We start from the raw sequence: 18,500 nt of genomic DNA on the forward strand, positions 1-18,500 counted from the left end.
AAAAGGTAAAGGTAAAGGACCCCTGACAGTTAAGTCCAGTCGCAGACGACTCTGGGGTTGTGGTGCTCATCTCGCTTTGCAGGAGGAGGGAGCCGGCATTTGTCTGCAGACAGTTTTTCCAGGTCATGTGGCCAGCATGACTAAGCCACTTCTGGCTCAACGGAACACTGAAACCTGAGCAGCGCACAGAAACGCCATTTAACTTCCCGCCAGACCGGTAATTTAAATAAGTTTAAAATGCAAAAATGTGCATTCTCAGAGTACTGGAGAATTCCTCTTTTTTTGTAAGCAGGGTTGGCAAACATGCCATAGAAACATGGACTATTTCCTTTGAGTGAAGGCTTCATAAGGAGTTCTCTGATCAGTTCTAAAACCATCAACAACGGACCTTGCTTAGGAACATAGGATGCAGCCTTATACTGTCTGAATCAGGCCTTTGGTCTACCTATCTTAGTACACTGACTGACAGTGGCTCCCCAGGATCTCAGACCAAGGTATCTCCCAGCTGTAGCTGGAGAGTCTGTAGACAGAAGCTGAGAACTTCTGCGTACAAAATAGATGCCCCACCACTGATCTCCAGCCCTTCCTCTCAGTCCTAAAAGCCAGACAAGGACGTGTGCCTTAAAAATGTACCACCATGTGTGAGGAATGGATTCTTCCAAATGTTATCCTGCCCTGAAAGGATCCTGTCTTAAGGGAACATTTTTAGAAGAAGGAAATGTGAATGCCATTCTAATTCATTTCTGGCAATCTGCACGGCGTTATATTTATAAAATGGGTAAAGATACTTGGGCAAAGTCTATAAGTGTCCTTTCCAGTAATTTCAGGTCTGGAAACAAATAAGAAAACTGTAGCTTTAAGACAAATGGAAGCTTAAAGTTGGTGAAGCTGGAGGAGGGTTGGTTCCTTCCTGGTGGTGTGGGAGTCGCTTCCTTCCTTGTGGTGTGAACTGATGCCAGCACCACCCCCAGGAAGATGTTATGAAGAAATCATGTAGACAAGGACAATTATATGGTTTCTTCCCACACAAGTGTTACCTTTTCTCCAACCCTAGTTGACATTCACATGGAAAGAAAACCTATCATTTGCTCTACCCACACAGTTCCTCTCTCCACACAATTCCCGTATCACTGTGGGCAAGTGTGAATCAGTTCTGTGTTTGCTAAGAACATAAGAAGAGTTCTGCTGGATCAGTCTTGCGTTCTGTTTTCACAGTGGCCAATCAGATGCCGGTTTGCTGGCTTTTTTGTTTATGACATTCATTTATTAGACACTTCATAACATGGCTTCTCTGGGTGGCATACATTAATAAGGCCAAAGCAAGATTAAAACGTAATAATATAATCAAATACAATAAAATATAGGACTAGAACAAAACAAAACAACAGATACCAACCACGGTCAAGTGAGACCATCAGACATTGTGTCTTGCCCTGCTTGTAAATGCCAAGAATTTTATTCATTCGTTTTAAACAAAGCCAGCCTCTTAAGCCAGTCCTATGCTTGGTTACTTATAAATGCAGGACTTACTATTGTTTTTTTCACTTGATGGTTTGTGCATTGCCTCATGGCCATAAAAACACTCACCTCCATATCTGCCGCTTCCTAACTGCATTCTCCTTCTGTCAGCCTTGTGACAGAACGTGTGCGTTCACACACACACACAGACACCAATACTCAGCCACCATTGATATGTGTCATTGCTTCTAACCTAAATGGAAGTATATGGGAAAAGCAGGGAGTCAGTGTCCAGTTAGGTGGCTGGTGTCCCCAGAGGGCCCTGAGTATTAGTGATCCACAATTCCCTACAGAGAATTGTACTAGGCATACAGTTCTGTCTATTGTTGTTATCCCAAGCAGGGAAGGAGTAGAAAATTAAGAAATAGAGACTTAGAAGAACTGTGGGGTGTAAATCAAGCAGACATAGCAGAGGTCTCAAAAGAGACATAGCAGAACATCGGAGGAAGTGAGCTAAGCCAGAGGCAGCAAACCAAATGGAGTTTTTGCAGCTTTTCCCTCTGTCTCTGTCTCTGTCTGTCTCTCTCTCTCTCTCTCTCTCTCTCTCTCTCTCTCTCTGTCTCTCTCTCTCTCTCTCTCTCTCTCACACACACACACACACACACACACAAAGACACATAAGAGAAGAAACGGTACTTCACACAATCACAGACAGAGCACCTCAGCTTACCTTCCTCATTGCCTTCCACAAATGCAAGCCACTCACTGCAACCGCAGGAAGGAAGTGGTGGAAAAGGCATCTAGAAGGAATAAATAAGCATGTGTTCAAGAACTGGCCCTCGATGAACAACCAATTAAATCTGGAACTTTCAAACCTCGTAACTTGAAGAACTATGGGGTTAATGTTGCACAATAGAGAGCTCTGCAATCACTTTGCGTTTCTGATATTACCTAAACTGTCCAAAGGGAAAAGTGAAGAGTTAGGACAGTGGTTCTCAAAGGGTGTGGCATGCCACACTGGTGTGGCAGGAGAGGATGGCAATAAAGGAAACATTTAAGCATCTCAGTGTGGTATACGTATACACACACACACACACACACAACCAGAAAGAGTATTCACACCTCTCTTCAAGAGCATTAGCTATTATTCAACAGTTCTCCATGATGATATTGTTGTGAACAGGGATTTTCAATTCTGACAAATATGAAGGCTTCTTTGTACTGAAGAGGAACAGAGAGTTTGTTAATCTCAAATTAGACCTAATATAAATGAAATTACCTGGCATGAACAAGCTCACACCTCTCACTGAGTTTGAAGGTGCATATGTAAGAGGCTCATTTATAATTATATTTTGGGAATGATTCGTATTCTGATGTAGCTGCATTGTTTTATACTTTCTGGATGCCCCGTGATCAGATGATAAAGTAATTCTGTTCTATGTTATAAATCAAGCACTGCTAGTTGTTTCTTTTTGTTTTCCAATGTATTTCTTATCAATAAAAAAAGTGGTGTGGTGTGAGCAAATTTTTATTCTGGAAGTATGTCCCAGAGAAAAAAGTTTGAGAACCACTGAGTTAGGAGGTGAACAATGGTAGGAAACATGAGAAGACTGCGCCTCAGCCACTTTTCATCAGGACTTTCGGAAATTTAGTCAGATTGTCATTGTCATGAGATCCTCGATGCCCAACTTCATATGGATAGTACAAAACATGCGGATATTCAGTCTTTATAACATGAGATAATGCTAGAAAATTCAGCTGGCTTAATTATACAGTGGTACCTTGGGTTAAGTGCTTAATTCATTCCGGAGGTCCGTTCTTAACCTGAAACTGTTCTTAACCTGAAGCACCACTTTATCTAATGGGGCCTCCTGCTGCCGCCGCGCCGCTGGAGCCCAATTTCTGTTCTCATTCTGAAGCAAAGTTCTTAACCCGAGGTACTATTTCTGGCTTAGTGGAGTGTGTAACCTGAAGCGTATGTAACCTGAAGCGTATGTAACCCAAGGTACCACTGTACAGCTGTATAATAGGTTTTCCATTACTTCCTTTATATAATAGGCTTTGCTTTAAACAACGTTTCCCAAAAGTTTCATTCTCACAGTAACAGAATGCCTCTAATCCTTCTGATTCTCTCCATACAGCTGTTGTTTTCAAAGGATGCAGCCCAGATCCTACTGAAGTCAATGGTAAAATGTCCAGCAAATTTAATGGAGCTCTAAATAAGTTGCCAGATAATGCCATCTCCCCAATGATTTTGCAGGCAAATTTGCATGTATAGGTTTTTGACCAGTACAAGTACTGGCATTTTACAAGCCAGAATAGCCTCTGTATTTCCAATAACTGGTGACATCTAGGGAGCAATTTCTCCATCTAGATAACTGGTGACATCTAGTGAGCAATTTATATAATGCACAAAATGTTCCAGCAAAATTCCGACCTTGATTAAAAGTGTAGAAGACCAGCTCTTGCAGTCACCATAGGAAAACTTATTGATCAACAGCCTGGGTCCTGATAAGTCTGCAGATCAGCTGAAGGGGTTTTTCTGTGGATTGGCAGCTTTGCCAATAGCCCTAAGCCCATCAGCTGCTCCTTTCCTCTGGAGAGAAGAGCTTGGAACCTAGGCTGGAAAGTCATCATACACCACATCATGTATATTTGTGGTGGTTTTTAACTGTTGTGAGCTGCATTGGGAGCCCTTCTTGGCTGAAATGCAGGGTATAAATATCATCAATCACTTAACCAATTACATGAGATTTCAAGATTTGAGACCTGGGATTGCATGTGTACATTCACTCCTCCCTACTGCAAGTGTTGGAACAGGTTTGGTGGGTCACCCAGCCATGCTGTTAGGAGTTTCCTATTTAGCTGCAGAATCAAACAAGGAAAATGAAAAAGCAGCAGTACCTAGCTCTTCAGGAAAGCTTTTGTTAGTCTAGTGTTTCTATACTATTTTAATAGTCATATGAGAGTCATATGAGAGCGAGAGAGAGAGAGAGAGAGAGAGAGAGAGATTTAATCCTATTAATGTTTAATTGTTTTTTTTTTAAATTATTTAATTATTTAATTACTTCCTCCCCTATGTTTTAGCTGTTCTTATTTTATCTGTGAGCTGCCTTGAGCCCTTTCAGGGGGAAAGGTGGGGTATAAATATTATAAAAATAATAATATTTAAGCACTTTGTCTCTGCATATAAAGTAGGACCATTGAGCCTCTTGGGCTTGCCAGTCAGAAGGTCGGCGGTTCAAATCCCCGCAATAGGGTGAGCTCCAGTCGCTCTGTCCTGACAACCTAGCAGATCAAAAGCATGCCAGTACAAGTAGATACTGTTGAGACAGCAAAGTAAATGGTGTTTCTGTGTGCTCTGGTCCCATTGCACCAGAAGTGGTTTAGTCATGCTGGCCACATGTCCCAGAAAGCTGCCTGTCGACAAAAACTGGCTCCCTGGTCCTGAAAGCGAGATGAGCACCGCAATCCCATAGTTGTCTTTGACTGGACTTAACCATCCAGGGGTCCTTTACTTTTACCTTTTTACCGATAAGTAAGAGCATAAAAGGGCATGGGTTGACTTTCTGGTGCTCAGTATATGGACACAGTGACCCTGATCCAGGTTTAATCATGCCTTGTTGCATGCAACCAAGGGTACCAGAAGGGAAGTGCATCTTCATTCCCATCAAGTTGTCCAGGTGTGGAATAAGTATCAGGATGCACTCATAAGGATTCCAGATGCACATCTACATCACCTATAGGCATGGTACCCTCTAACTGCATGGAAACATGTGTGCAGGATTTGGGAGGCCCTCAGGCTTGATATGTATAGTGGAAACTCTTAACTAGAAGAGGTGAGATGTGCCTGCCCCTAGTAGTGTGTGAAGTGAGGTGTTTAACAGTTCCCATTCACCATCAGGGCCGTCTTAAGCATATCTGGCACCATTGTGCAAAGATCTCTCCAGCGCCCCCCTCCCCGTTTTCCAGAGTTGTTGTCAACCTTTTCCCAAGCCTCTGCGGGGATCGCTCTCCTCCTGCGGAGGCTTGGGAAGCAAGCTGCACGTATGGTTGCACAGCTGGAAGGCATGCAGGGAAAGAGGAGGCTGCCGGCAAAGCCGCACAGCTCCCCCACTCGCTGCGGCGCCCCTGATAGGCCAGCGCCCTGGCGCAACACGCCAGTAAGCCCAATAGGAAAGATGGCTCTGTTCACCATCTTTCTTGTTCTCTAAGGCAGTTCTCCAAGTGCCCGACATGAAATCCTCATGAATCCCATATTTGTCAATCCCAACACACCCTGTAACTGAACATAGATTGGGCCTTGTTTCCAGTGCTGGGCAGAACCTACTGTGTGCCAGCTTCCATTCCTTTAAAGGCTTCAGAAGTCAAGCTCAATGGATGGAAATGCCATTGATGCTTTTGACTGAGGGAATGGTTATTGCTGAATGAATTTCTGTCACATTTTGCTCATCTGAATGCGGCCTCTAAGGAGTTCTCAGCAGACAAACAGCTCTATAGACTCTCTCTTTTTGATATTACATGTGTTTTTGTTCCCTTGAAAGGCTTTTAGCCCTGAGGTAAGGATTAGACAACAACTTAGCAGCCTTAAAAGACTTCAGGAAAAAAATAACCTGACAGCCTTGAAAGAAGGAGGCCTGTTTTGTTTTTCAAAGGCGTAGCATTGTTTTCTGGGCTGCCACCAATAATAACTGCAGAGAAGAATCAGTTTTACAAATCAAGTAACACTGAAAGCATTACAGAAGTAACATCTTTTGTAACTGTTTATGTTCGATTGATATACCCCACAAAAGACATCTCCAAACATTTTAATATAGATTCTCAGAAAGGAGCTGTGTTCAGCTGAAACACTTTGAACTAATTCAAACAAACCACAAAAAGCGGCATTTTTTTACCATCATGTTGGCAACTGTTATATCTTTGGCAAGACAAATTCAAGGGTATTCCCTTCACTGAGCAGAGCAAATTCTGACTAATGGGTTGAATCCAACAAAACCATCTCTAGGTCTGTTCTGAGGTTTCCTCTAACTCTCCAGAGCAGAGTTTTTGTTTGATTTTATTTTGAGCAGGGAGCACAAAGGAAGAGGAGAGGGATGACTTTGTTGGATATAACCCAAAATGTCTCTCACATGTAATGTTGATGTATGGATATCACTCTTGAATGTGCTCTATTCAATGCCAATATAGCAGAGCCTGAGAATGCTGCTATACTTACATTATAAAATGTCTTTGGCTCTAACTGCTGAGCCCTTCAGTTCAGAGGAGGATAGGAATCACACACAGATGAGGATAGGATTTGCAACAGGGCTTGCATGTGGTGCTGTTTAAATTGACACTGGATGCCAGCCCATTGCTTTCCATCAGGATCAGATTCACCTGATGATATCAGGTGATTGACAGGTAGGCAGCCCCACCCACCTGCCAGCAGAAGCCATGGCCACTTTTTAATCTGGCTCACCAGACAAAAGTGGTTTCCCACAATGAACTAAGCATATTAGTTCTGTAAAAGAATATAAACAATAAATGGGTCAGCATTTCTGGGGAAAAACTTAACCAATAGGCTTTGGATCTTGTATATGAAACTTCAAAGGAGGAGGACAAGACAATTCACTTCAAAGCCTCTTATGAACAATCAACTCGGGCAAACCTGCAATTTTCAACAATCGCTAACTGAAATAATATAAACCTATAGCTGAGCAAATTCCAGACCACAAAATTAACCTTTCTCAAAGTTTACCATATTGTTATTCATCAGCTGAGCCATCAATATAAACCTTCCCAGGATAATAAATATCCTGTATTAAAATGCACTGCAGGGGTGTTGTAATATACTGTAATGCAAAGGATTCAACCTACAGTGGTACCTCGGGTTACAGACACCTTGGGTTACAGACACTTAAGGTTACAGACTCTGCTAACCCGGAAGTAATACCTCGGGTTGATAACTTTGCCTTAGGATGAGAACGGAAATCGCGCGGCGTCAGCAGCGAGAGGCCCCATTATCTAAAGTGGTACCTCAGGTTAAGAACAGTTTCAGGTTAAGAACGGACCTCCGGAATGAATTAAGTTCTTAAACAGAGGTACCACTATATTATGGGTTTATTATTGAAGTGTTTACTCTTCTGGGTGTTATTTGATTGTAGTTTTTGATATATGCTCCTCCTGAGCTCTGCTTTTGGTTGATTTCTATCCCCTCCAATAGTGGCTGGTGGGGCAGCGGACGCAAAGTGCTGCTACTCTCCCAGCTTACAAGTACAGTGGTATCTCAGGTTACCGTATTTTTCGCTCTATAAGACGCACCAGACCATAAGACGCACCTAGTTTTTGGAGGAGGAAAACAAGAAAAAAAATATTCTGAATCTCAGAAGCCAGAACAAGAGGGATCGCTGCGCAGCGAAAGCAGCAATCCCTCTTGCTGTTCTGGCTTCTGTGATAGCTGCGCAGCCTGCATTCACTTCATAAGACGCACACACATTTCCCCTTACTTTTTAGGAGGGAAAAAGTGAGTCTTATAGAGCAAAAAATACGGTAAGTACTTAATTTGTTCCGGAGGTCTGTTCTTAACCTGAAACTGTTCTTAACCTGAAGCACCACTTTAGCTAATGGGGCCTCCTGCTGCTGCCGTGCTGCCAGAGCACGATTTCTGTTCTCAACCTGAAGCAAAGTTCTTAACCTGAGGTATTATTTCTGGGTTAGCGGAGTCTGTAACCTGAAGCGTATGTAACCTGAGGTACCACTGTACAGCATGTTATTGATGCAGTTACCAGAGGGGAAGGAGCAAGGTGTGAGGAGTTCAGCACTGTGCAATGGAGCACAGTGGAACCAATCTGCTGCTCCTGCCATTATGTGCATGTACATATGTTATTCAAAATAGGAAATGTGATAATCATCTGAGGCCCTCCTTCACCTGTCACCTTCACAGAAGGTTCAGGGGGCAGCACCACGAGAATGAGCCCTTTCTGTGGTGGCTCCTCATTTGTGGAATGCTCTCCCCAGGGAGAGCCTGGCACCTTCATTACATATCTTTAGGCACCAGGCAAAAAAATTCCTCTTCTTCCTGACTAATTAAGCAATCTATGACCTTTTAAATTTGGGGGGGGGGGAGAGTATGGTTTTGTTTGTTATTATGTTTGTGCTTTGTGTTTTTATACTGCAAACCACCCTGTGGTCCTCAGATGAAGGACAGTATATAAAATTTAGCAACAACATCAACAACAACAGCGTGTATATGTTGGTTATTGTCCCATTTGCTTCTGTATTTAAGAGTTTATAAGGTTTGGTGCACTGCTGAATATCACACACTAGGCCTTCAAATGTGAGGCCTTACAAATCAACATGAAATGTGATAGGTAAAGGTAGGTCGGCAGCTAAGCCTGCTCTGGAAGCCAAGCCAGGAAAAAATACATTGCTGTTGACAGGTCTATAATGCTGTGTTAGACAGCACCCATAGAATGGGATGGATGTGAAAAGCTCACAGAAAGCCACGTTGAATAGAGGGTGGAGGAAGATTCGATAACATTCCAAAGTACTGAAAGATAAAGGCGTGTAAACTTGAAAAGAAGAAAGCTAAACGGATCATCAAACACTGCATTTGGGCTTGAGTGAATGCGGCATTAACATAAATATTGAAACGTTTGCCAATAGCTACACACAGGGAAGCCAGTAATTCTATAGACAGAAGTACCTTTTCTGTATAGAGGTTAATCAGTACCATGAAGGTTAGTGGCAAGGGCCCAGGTGCTGCTGATCCTGGTTGTACAGGCAATGCAGAATAGGAAGCAGTGATATTTCCAAATGATAAACTGGGATTGTTAACCAGCAACCCTTCAACCTGCAGCTGGTGCATATTTCACCAGGTGATTATCCCAGAATAGTTGCAGTTGAAATCGGGCTTGAGAGGGAATAATGGAAAACATTTCTCCACATCAAAGGCAGTATGCTACTGAATACCAGTTGCTAAGAATCACAAGTGGGGAGAAACTTGGGTCTGCTTGCCGGCTTCCCATGGGCATCCCATGGGCCACTGTGAGAACAGGATGCGGGCCTAGATGGGCATTTGGCCTGATCCAGTAGGCTGTTCTTACATTCTTAAGTTTTCTATCAAATACCGTATTTTTTGCTCTATAACACGCACCCGACCATAACACGCACGTAGTTTTTAGAGGAGGAAAACAAGAAAAAAAAATATTCTAAACGAAACAGTGGATGTATGATTTTTGTGGTTCATGCTGTGGCCACAGACATGTGATCTGACAGTGAGTTTGGAGTAGCTCAATGCAAAAATCCTGAGGATCCATGTGGATCCATGTTTGTAACCACGTTTTTGCACCACTGCGGCCCCACGAAACAGTGGGTGCGTGATTTTTTTGGTGCAAGATGTAGCCATGGACATGCTGTGTGATCTGATGGTGAATTTGGGGTGACCCAGTGCAAAAATCCTGAGGATCCATGTGGATCCGTGCTTTGTAACCACGTTTTAAGTGGGGAGGGAAGGAAAAGCACTCAAGGGACAAGGAGCACGCGTGGGGTGGGTGGAGAAGGATGCTGCTAATAATGAAGAAGAGGGGTTTAAGGGGAGAAGACGCACGTGTGGGGTGGGTGGAGAAGGATGCTGCTAATAATGAAGAAGAGGGGTATAAGGGGAGAAGGCTCCTCTCCTCTCCCACTTTGCTCCTTTAAAGCAAGCAGGCTCTGCTTTTCTTCCTCCTCCCCGCTCATCCCCGGCTTAGCAAGCTGAAAAACTTTGCTGCTATGTAGCAAGCTGAGTGGGGAGGAGAGAGGGACAGAGAGCCTGCTTGCTTTAAAGGAACCAACCGGACAGGAGCCACTTACACTCATGTAAGCGGCTCCTCTCCTCTCCCGCTTTGCTCCTTTAAAGAAGCAGGCTCTCTGTCCCTCTCTCTTCCCCACTCAGCGGCTCTTCTCCCGCTTTGCTGTTTCAAAGCGAGCCACGGAGGAGGGAAGGAAGGGGAACCATGGATCCTCTGCTCACGACTGCAGCAGATCCCCCCCCCCCCGCCACCTGTAGGCATTTCCTCCATAACACGCACAGACATTTCCCCTTACTTTCTAGGAGGAAAAAAGTGAGTGTTATGGTGCAAAAAATACGGTAATACCATTTGGCAACAAGATGTCCTTCACACTCATATATAACCCAGCAGCTTTCCTTGGGCTCTGAGAGGAATTTGTAGGGAATACAAGATTTGCTGAAAGCTTTGAATAGCAGGAGCTTTCTTCTGTGTCAATGTCATTTGTAAACAAGGCCTGACATGAGTATCTTTTATGAGCAATCAGAAAGCAAAGCTCTTTCACGCACACACTGTTGTACCGATAACATCAATGCATTCATGTCAGGAATGGAGAACTTGTGGTCCTCCAGATATTGTTGGATGGCTACCTCCCATCAGCCACAGCCAGCTGGAACCACAGTCATGGATGATGGGTGATAACGGGTCAAGGAAGATCTGGAGGGCACCGTTAGCTTGCCAGGCAATAATGATGCAATGTGATACTGAAAATCATTGGCACTGAAACATTTCAGGGGTTAAACACATTTTGGCTTTTAAATAAATACTGAAGTGTGATTAGGAGGCTTTCATGGGACAAAAACTTCCCAGATGGTATCATTATATCACCTCTACCTCTTTGATTCATTAAGCCATGTATCAAAATTGGATTTCATTTGAATACACACCGGGAGAAAGGAAAACTATGCCATGCTAGCTCTTATACAGTGGTCTTTCTTTAGCTATAATCCCAGGAGATTTTCTGGATGATCCAAATATCTTTAGAAAGCATAACCTGCACATTTCAACACCACACCTCCATTCACCTTCAGAAATTTGGAACCTTCAAAGAACATAAAAAATAAGATTTGCAACAAAGGGATACTGCAAAGACCCAGGGAGGATAATGATACTGCCAGCATCTCCCTAAAAAAGACACCATCATTCCTCTTATTAGCTAAGAAGCTATATAGCTGAGGAAGCCCAAACATCAATGAGAAAGGAAATAAATGTGGAAACAGTTTTAAGGTTGCTCCATCATACATGTAAATCGAACTAGGATCGGGCAGGGGCCACCAGGTGGCGCATTGGAAGATGGCCAACAATAACATCTCTCCGACCCACACGAGGTAATTAAGAGGCTGCTATGGGAAGTATGCAGTCTTCCCGACCCCCCAAGGAGATGGGGGGACTGCCTTGCCAGCGGTGTCCATAATGCACCCCCGGAATCGAAAGAAGGGGGTGCCCGGTCACTTGGCACATGCCCTCGGTGAAGTCGGCTCTTCCTGACGCTTTCTCCAATCGCGCCCTGGTTCGCTTCAGCTCGAAAGTATAATTGGAAATATATAATTGGAAAGAAGCTGAAGCACATACATCAAGCGAAGTTCAGGAGATAAGACTGCTGATTAATGCATCTCTGTGACCGGAGCGACGGGAGAGACAAATAAATCAAGTGATGAACCACCATTAAGAGATTGGTATGTTTGGAGCGAAAAAGGAAGGGGGGTGGAGGAAAAAACTTTTCTTTTCTTTGCCTTATGTGAGTATTAATAACCCTCCACCCCAGAAAGACGAATCGTTGCCTTTTATTAATCACAAGCAGGAACTCAAGAGCTGTGTGGAGTGAATTATTGATCGAAGAGAGGACTGGTAAATATCGGAGAACGGAGGAAAATTTTATGACGCAGTTTTAAATGGCGTCTTGCTAAGACAGGCTTGTCTAAGAAAGACGGGGGGAGGAGGACCAGGATCATCGGAATGTGAATGATGAATGGAATGTGATCTAAACCTGGCAGAGCCCTTCTGTGATATACTTGGCAAGCCCGAGGATAAATTATTTACGGAAGTGTGGAATGGCGTCTGTCCCTATGTGATATGACTTTTGGGAGAGTCTAAAACCCACACAGAGGATGTTTGTTTTCAACCCGCTTGTGAAGATTATCAGAGATTGCAAAGAAAGGAATATATGATAACAACAAGAAGATGAAGAAAGTAATAAAGAGACTATCTGGACAGAACTGGATAGGACTGTCTAATTAAAGCAGCAATATAAGTGATGTTTGGACCCCCGTCCGGAGCTTGGAGTATGGGCACCCCCAACAAAAGTTAAAAATCTGGCTGTATAATTTGGAACTAATGTGATTTGGAAAATGTGATTTGATTGGCCTGTTAATAAAAATTATATTTAAAAAAAAAATCAAACTAGGATCAGTTTCCAGATCTGGAACTAAGAACTTAAACCTGAGTTTGCTTATTTCCTCTTCACTACCAATTCATATTCCTTTTTGTATCATGTCTTTTTAGCTTGTAAGCCTAAGGGCAGAGTATGTCCTGTAAGCTGCTCTTTACTGTGCTGACTGAGGCTGATGGGAGTTGTAGCCCCAAATATCTGGAGGACACCATGCCAAGGGTTGTGTTATTTTGTGTGTGCCAAATGTCATAGCAGACTTCTTAGGACCAACCATCAAACAGATCTCTTGTGATTTTTGCTTTTCCTATTTGCAGCCCTACTTCTCTGGGGATGTGGTAGGGGTTCACATTTAAAGCTGAATCACACTTTTTGAAACAGTAGGAGAACTGAAACACAGCCATCCTTCAAAATTAGCACTTATCCAAATTTTATGATGCTGATCTTCAACCAAATAAGATTTACAAAAATGCCTACATTAGGAGGAGGATTATGCATATATGCATAAATATGCATACATGAGTGAAAAGAACATTAAAAAATATTAGGGAAAATACTTTGCAAAGATGTGTAGATTAGTCAAAACTTCATATAAATTCAGAAATTTGCCCTAAAATGCTGAAGAATTTTAATAAGAACTTTTTATTTTTTTAAAAAAAATAGTGAACTGATATGGAATCGTGAAGAACTGGTTTATGACTGGAAAAATGAGAAACTGAGAGAACTGAAGTTGACCAATTTTTCCATCCCTAGAAGTGAGTGCTGCTCTGCAAGATTACACTCATCCCCTGACATAGCTATTAGCTCAGTGGGGACAGGGGTGGCATCTGCTCCTGTCTTCTCCCCTCCCTCATAATATTGGGGGAGGGACATGAGAAGAAAGGATTAAACACACCCTGGATCATGGCTGTCCTACATCACCTCTGGTTTGGCTCAAAGCTGTTGGTGAACCACAGGTATTTCCTTAAAAACCACTAATGGTTCATTATTCTAGCCTTTATCTTTAAAAGGTCACGTATTTTGTTTTGTGGATTTGTAACTTTTTGTGGCTTTTGTGGCCAGCCCTGCTTCAGAACCAACACTGTTGGCCTGTGTTGCTGCTTGCTTCTCTCTGCTCAACCTGTTCATAAGTAAATAAAGAGATACTGCCAGGTCTCAGCAAATCTCACAAAGGAAACTGACTCTGAAAATCTGCTCTGGAGCGTCTCGTCGCTTGGGGGAATGGGGAACACAAACCAGTATGGGGTTTTTTGCTCTTTGCAATTGAATTATACAAAATGCCACATGTTGGGTGAATTACCATAAAGATCAACCAAGTAATTGATTTCTACACTGATTTAATAAGTGAATAATCTGTATGCTATTTGCACCAAATGAAAACAAATGTTAGTACATAATCTAAAAGACAAATTTGGGAGGTAAAGTGGTATTTCTTTTCATATGCATAAATGTTCCTTTGCATTGCTTGCTGCTGAAGATATCTCTTAATATGTATTGGTATTAGCCAAACACTGCTGCCACTATTTTTCTTCCTTCCTTTATAAATATTTTTAATAGACAAGGAGACTTACAGTTTGCATGATATGCAGATCATTAATTAATCTCAAAACTGGCCAAGGTTCATATTTTGCTGTGATTGTCAAACCGGAACACCTACACGCTGCCTAAAAGCTTTGGAAAATCAACTTCCAATCATTTATCATGGGGAAAGGTCAGAACTGATTAAATTCTGATTCTTCATCATGCTCTCTTTCATATGCACTTAATCAAGTTTTGCTTGGAATATGAGAGATTCTCAGCCATTTCTTTCTGTGGAACAACACCCTAAAGCATAGGTAAAGGTAAAGGGACCCCTGACCATTAGGTCCAGTCGTGGCCGACTCTGGGGTTGCGGCGCTCATCTCGCTTTATTGGCCGAGGGAGCCGGCGTACAGCTTCCGGGTCATGTGGCCAGCATGACTAAGCCACTTCTGGCGAACCAGAGCAGTGCACGGAAATGTCATTTACCTTCCCACCAGAGCGGTACCTATTTATCTACTTGCACTTTGATGTGCTTTCAAACTGCTAGGTTGGCAGGAGCAGGGACCGAGAAACGGGAGCTCTTGGGGATTCGAACCGCCGACCTTCTGATCAGCAAGTCCTAGGCTCTGTGGTTTAGCCCACAGCGCCACCTGCATCCCACCCTAAAGCATACTGAATGAATAAATGCAATGAGTGGAATTAAGATCATAAGCATGCAAGTGTCCTGCTGCATCAGGGCCAAGGCCCATCTATTCTAGCATTCTATTCTCACAGTACAGGGCCAGCCCACCTATAAGGTTAGATGAGGCAAGTGCCTCAGGCGGTGAGATGCACAGGGACAGCAGGTCCTGGTGTCAATCTTCCTCTCCTCTCCCCCTGCCTGTTCTTGATGTAGATATTCCATCACCCCTTCTTCCTTGGTGGGGAGGTGGCACCATTTTGGAGTCTGCCTCAAGACAAACTCACCAGATAGAGATATTACTGATGTTTCTAACCTGAAGTAGGATCTGAGGTCACTGCCCCTGTGTCTTCCATACAGAATGCAGCAATAAAAACATATAATGTTAATAAAGTTATCTGTAAGTACCAGCCATGCTTTCACCCCCACCCCAACGTTTCTGAATCAATAGATGCAGAAAAACCTACAGGAAACACCTACAGCAAACTTGGACACAATGGAAGTTTCAAAACTGACTGTTGATATTTGCTCACGTATTCTTTCTAGCCACCTGTGCTGAGTTTACAAAATGGGTGTGTGGTTCTTCTATCTTTTGTGTTTGCAGCTTGCGTTGCTGAGATACGGAGTCTCAGGCCCCAGCAGTGAAAATAAGCCAAATTGTTTTCTCTTTTATTTGAAACCCAGGCGTTCTCAATCAGATCACACACCTGAGTGACGCTAATAAACTCTTTTATGTGGCTTGTCATAGGCTGTCTTTGGAAAATCAGAGTGATGGAGTACGGTCTCGAGGATTTAAGAAAGAAAGAGACTTTAAACAAACATTACAAAGCCCAGATCTAAACAGACGGCGAGAATTGTGGTCAGTTCCCATGCTGTCTGGAGTTGCAACATTATATCACATCTGTGCAACAATAAATGATCTGCTTAGTCATCAGCCTTAGGGAGAACTGTTTGGTACCCATCTGTATCTCTTGAAGGGGCAGGGTGCCACCCCTGTGCAGGCCTTGTCGTGCCACTTCCGTTGCTGAACAGATTTCCATGTTCTCAAGTGCATGGCTGGACTTCTCTGCAAATTTAGACTCAATGCTGAGTGATGATGTTGATCTACAATTTTTACAGAGCAAACTCATGCAGGGGTCAGAGGGGCAAAGCGGCAGATTCACTGCAACATCCAGAGCCATACCAACAACTTTCAGCTGGGACAGAAGATGTGCAGTGAAGCTGTTTGTTTCCTTTTTGCAGCATCAGCTGCCTTATTGTCTCATATCCACAGTAATAGGAACCTGTGGGGCTTCATCAAACTTTGATAGAGTTCCACCCCGCACCCTTCCACCAAGTAAACTATTTGGACATAGTGAGCATTGGCAAACAAAATGTGCAAACACTGACACTTTCTGTCACTTCTGCACCTAACTCATACTGTAATATTTCTCCTGCCGGGGCCTCTCTAGACACTTACTTTATTCCTATCTCATCTTTCATTCTGTGAAATTGACACTGACGTACATAGGGTCCCCTGGCACTCACCAGACCCAGTTCTGCTTAGCTTCAGCAAGTTGGCCCTGCATCCTGGACTTTGAGACCATGGCCTGCCCGAGACACTTCATACAGTCTATGCAGAAGAATAATGGCATGGCACGCACTCTTGAAGTTTTGCCATACAGAAGAAACTCACTGAGCTTTCCTTGAGTAAGATTCAGAGCATGAGGCCAGTTCAAACAAAGCTTCGATGGAACACTTGTAGTTACACAGCCGTTTGGCTGCAAATGGAGACAGAACAGAAAAGTCTTGTCTCACACAACCTGCCTGCTTCCTTGTTTGCTATGGACCCTCTCCTTCAGGCCCATGCTTCTTCAGATGCAAGCTACTTTCTTCCAGGTTTGTTTTTAAAACTTAAAGAAGCTGGATACAAAGTCTGTGCAGAAGAACAGCACAGGAACAAAAGCAGCTTGCACAAGTGGTGTTTCTGAACTTTTAAAGCAAGCAGAAGGGAAAGGGTTAAGCAGTCTCTCTCCCTACCATCCTTCTTGTGCTCAGATCCAGCCTGCGTGGGGTTTTTGTTTGGCTTTTTTCAAGGAGGAAATAATCATAGAACTCCATTTAACCTGTTGTTTGAGGTGCTAATACTGAAAGAAATGTTAGCTAATTCTCATGACACAATAGGGCAGGGTTTGTTTGCTTTGGAAGGTGCTCTGTGTCTTAGTGGGAGCCCAAAATAACTAATCAGAAAGTTGTTCTAGAGGGAAAGGTGGAGATTTCAAAACATTCAACGGCAGCCAAGTTGCCAGGAGTACATGCAAATGAACTACATTCATGCTCTGAAACTACATATACTAAATAGATCAATGTATGCACACAGGCACAAAGTACACAAGAGTTCTCCTTTGCATCCTCAACTCTTTGCAGCCTCACTGACCCTCTTTCACACACTGAAGTACAGGCACTCCTCATCAAAGGCTGTGCTTGAAACCATATGTATGAAGCTTTCGTTAAAATCTTGTGAAGTTGGCTTTGAGCACTCCTAGTTATTTTGCAATGAGACTAGAGTAACAGGATCTGGTTTTGTTTTTTAAACTTACCTTCATTCAAATGCTAGTTTTAGTTGTGGTGTAATGACCACAAGAGAATTTTACAACCTTGATTTCACATGCAGAGCATGTCATTTGGATCGCATGGAGAAAGCTGGAATTTAGCATCCCAGAGCAAATTTCCAAAGACTGGGCTTCACCATGTGAATCTCTCATGTGGGAAGCCACATTTGTAAACATATTCACCAGACTTGTAAATAGCCTGGTTGCCTGTGGTGAGCAAGAATCTCCCCAACCCCCGGAAAGGGAGATTAACAACAACAACAAATGTTATTTTCTTCTTCTTCTTCTAAGTTGAGGCAATAACTGAGGAACATGGGTATATACGGGAAGACAAGGTAGTCATAGAGCATGTTACTTTTGCAAGCTGTTTTCCAAGGCTGGCATTGACCACGTGGAATCAACATACATTTGTGGCAATTGTTCAGATCCATTAAAAGTCATGCAGCCATTTGATAATGAGGTATGGGTTGTATTCTGTGCCTCTATCCCTTTCTGGCATGGCCATCTCAGAGGGGAAGCAAAAAGAAGCCAGGATTCACAGCTGTCTGAAGGAAAAGGCAGATGTGTTTACAAATACAGTCTCGAGTAACCAGTGTTTACTGTGGCTCCAGCCCTCAAAGCACATAAGAGCTCCTATCCACTTTTCAGCGTATCTCCACTGAGGTTTTTGTGGTAAGCCATGAGAAGTGTTCCTAGAGTTACACTATCTAACCACACTTGTGTTATCCCAGCATGGCTGTGGTTTGGTCTTCAAATAATCTCAGAAATCAGCAAACATCATCATACCTTGCGTGACCCCTAAGCATAATGAATACTACTGGATGAAAGCAAGCAATAGTTTAAAACTGTGATTCACATCATTCATCTGAGCGCTGATTCAGCTCTGCAGTTAACTATTTCTACATCCAGGTCAGACTCCCAATATACACAACCAATAAGTGGTGCAGAGGGCAAATAAAGAATGGTCCTTGGCCTTTAAAGGGACCTAATACTGGGATCCAAATGTCACACTACATGTATAGGCTGCATCAACAGTTGTGCAAAAAAGCATCACTATT

At 43.1% G+C, this 18,500-nt stretch overlaps 1 long non-coding RNA gene across 1 annotated transcript; it reads right to left on the reverse strand.

Moving 5' to 3' along the window:
- Positions 1–1,587: 1,587 nt before the first annotated feature.
- On the reverse strand, positions 1,588–16,416 carry LOC308476713. Its single transcript, XR_013986065.1, has 3 exons — positions 16,379–16,416; positions 2,189–2,258; positions 1,588–1,711 (listed from the first exon to the last, which is right to left on the reverse strand). It is a non-coding gene; the product is annotated as an uncharacterized lncRNA (long non-coding RNA).
- Between the last annotated feature and the right edge of the window lie 2,084 nt (positions 16,417–18,500).

This window comes from Podarcis pityusensis (assembly GCF_964106645.2).
Source record: "Podarcis pityusensis genome assembly, chromosome: 4".
NCBI lineage: Eukaryota > Metazoa > Chordata > Lepidosauria > Squamata > Lacertidae > Podarcis > Podarcis pityusensis.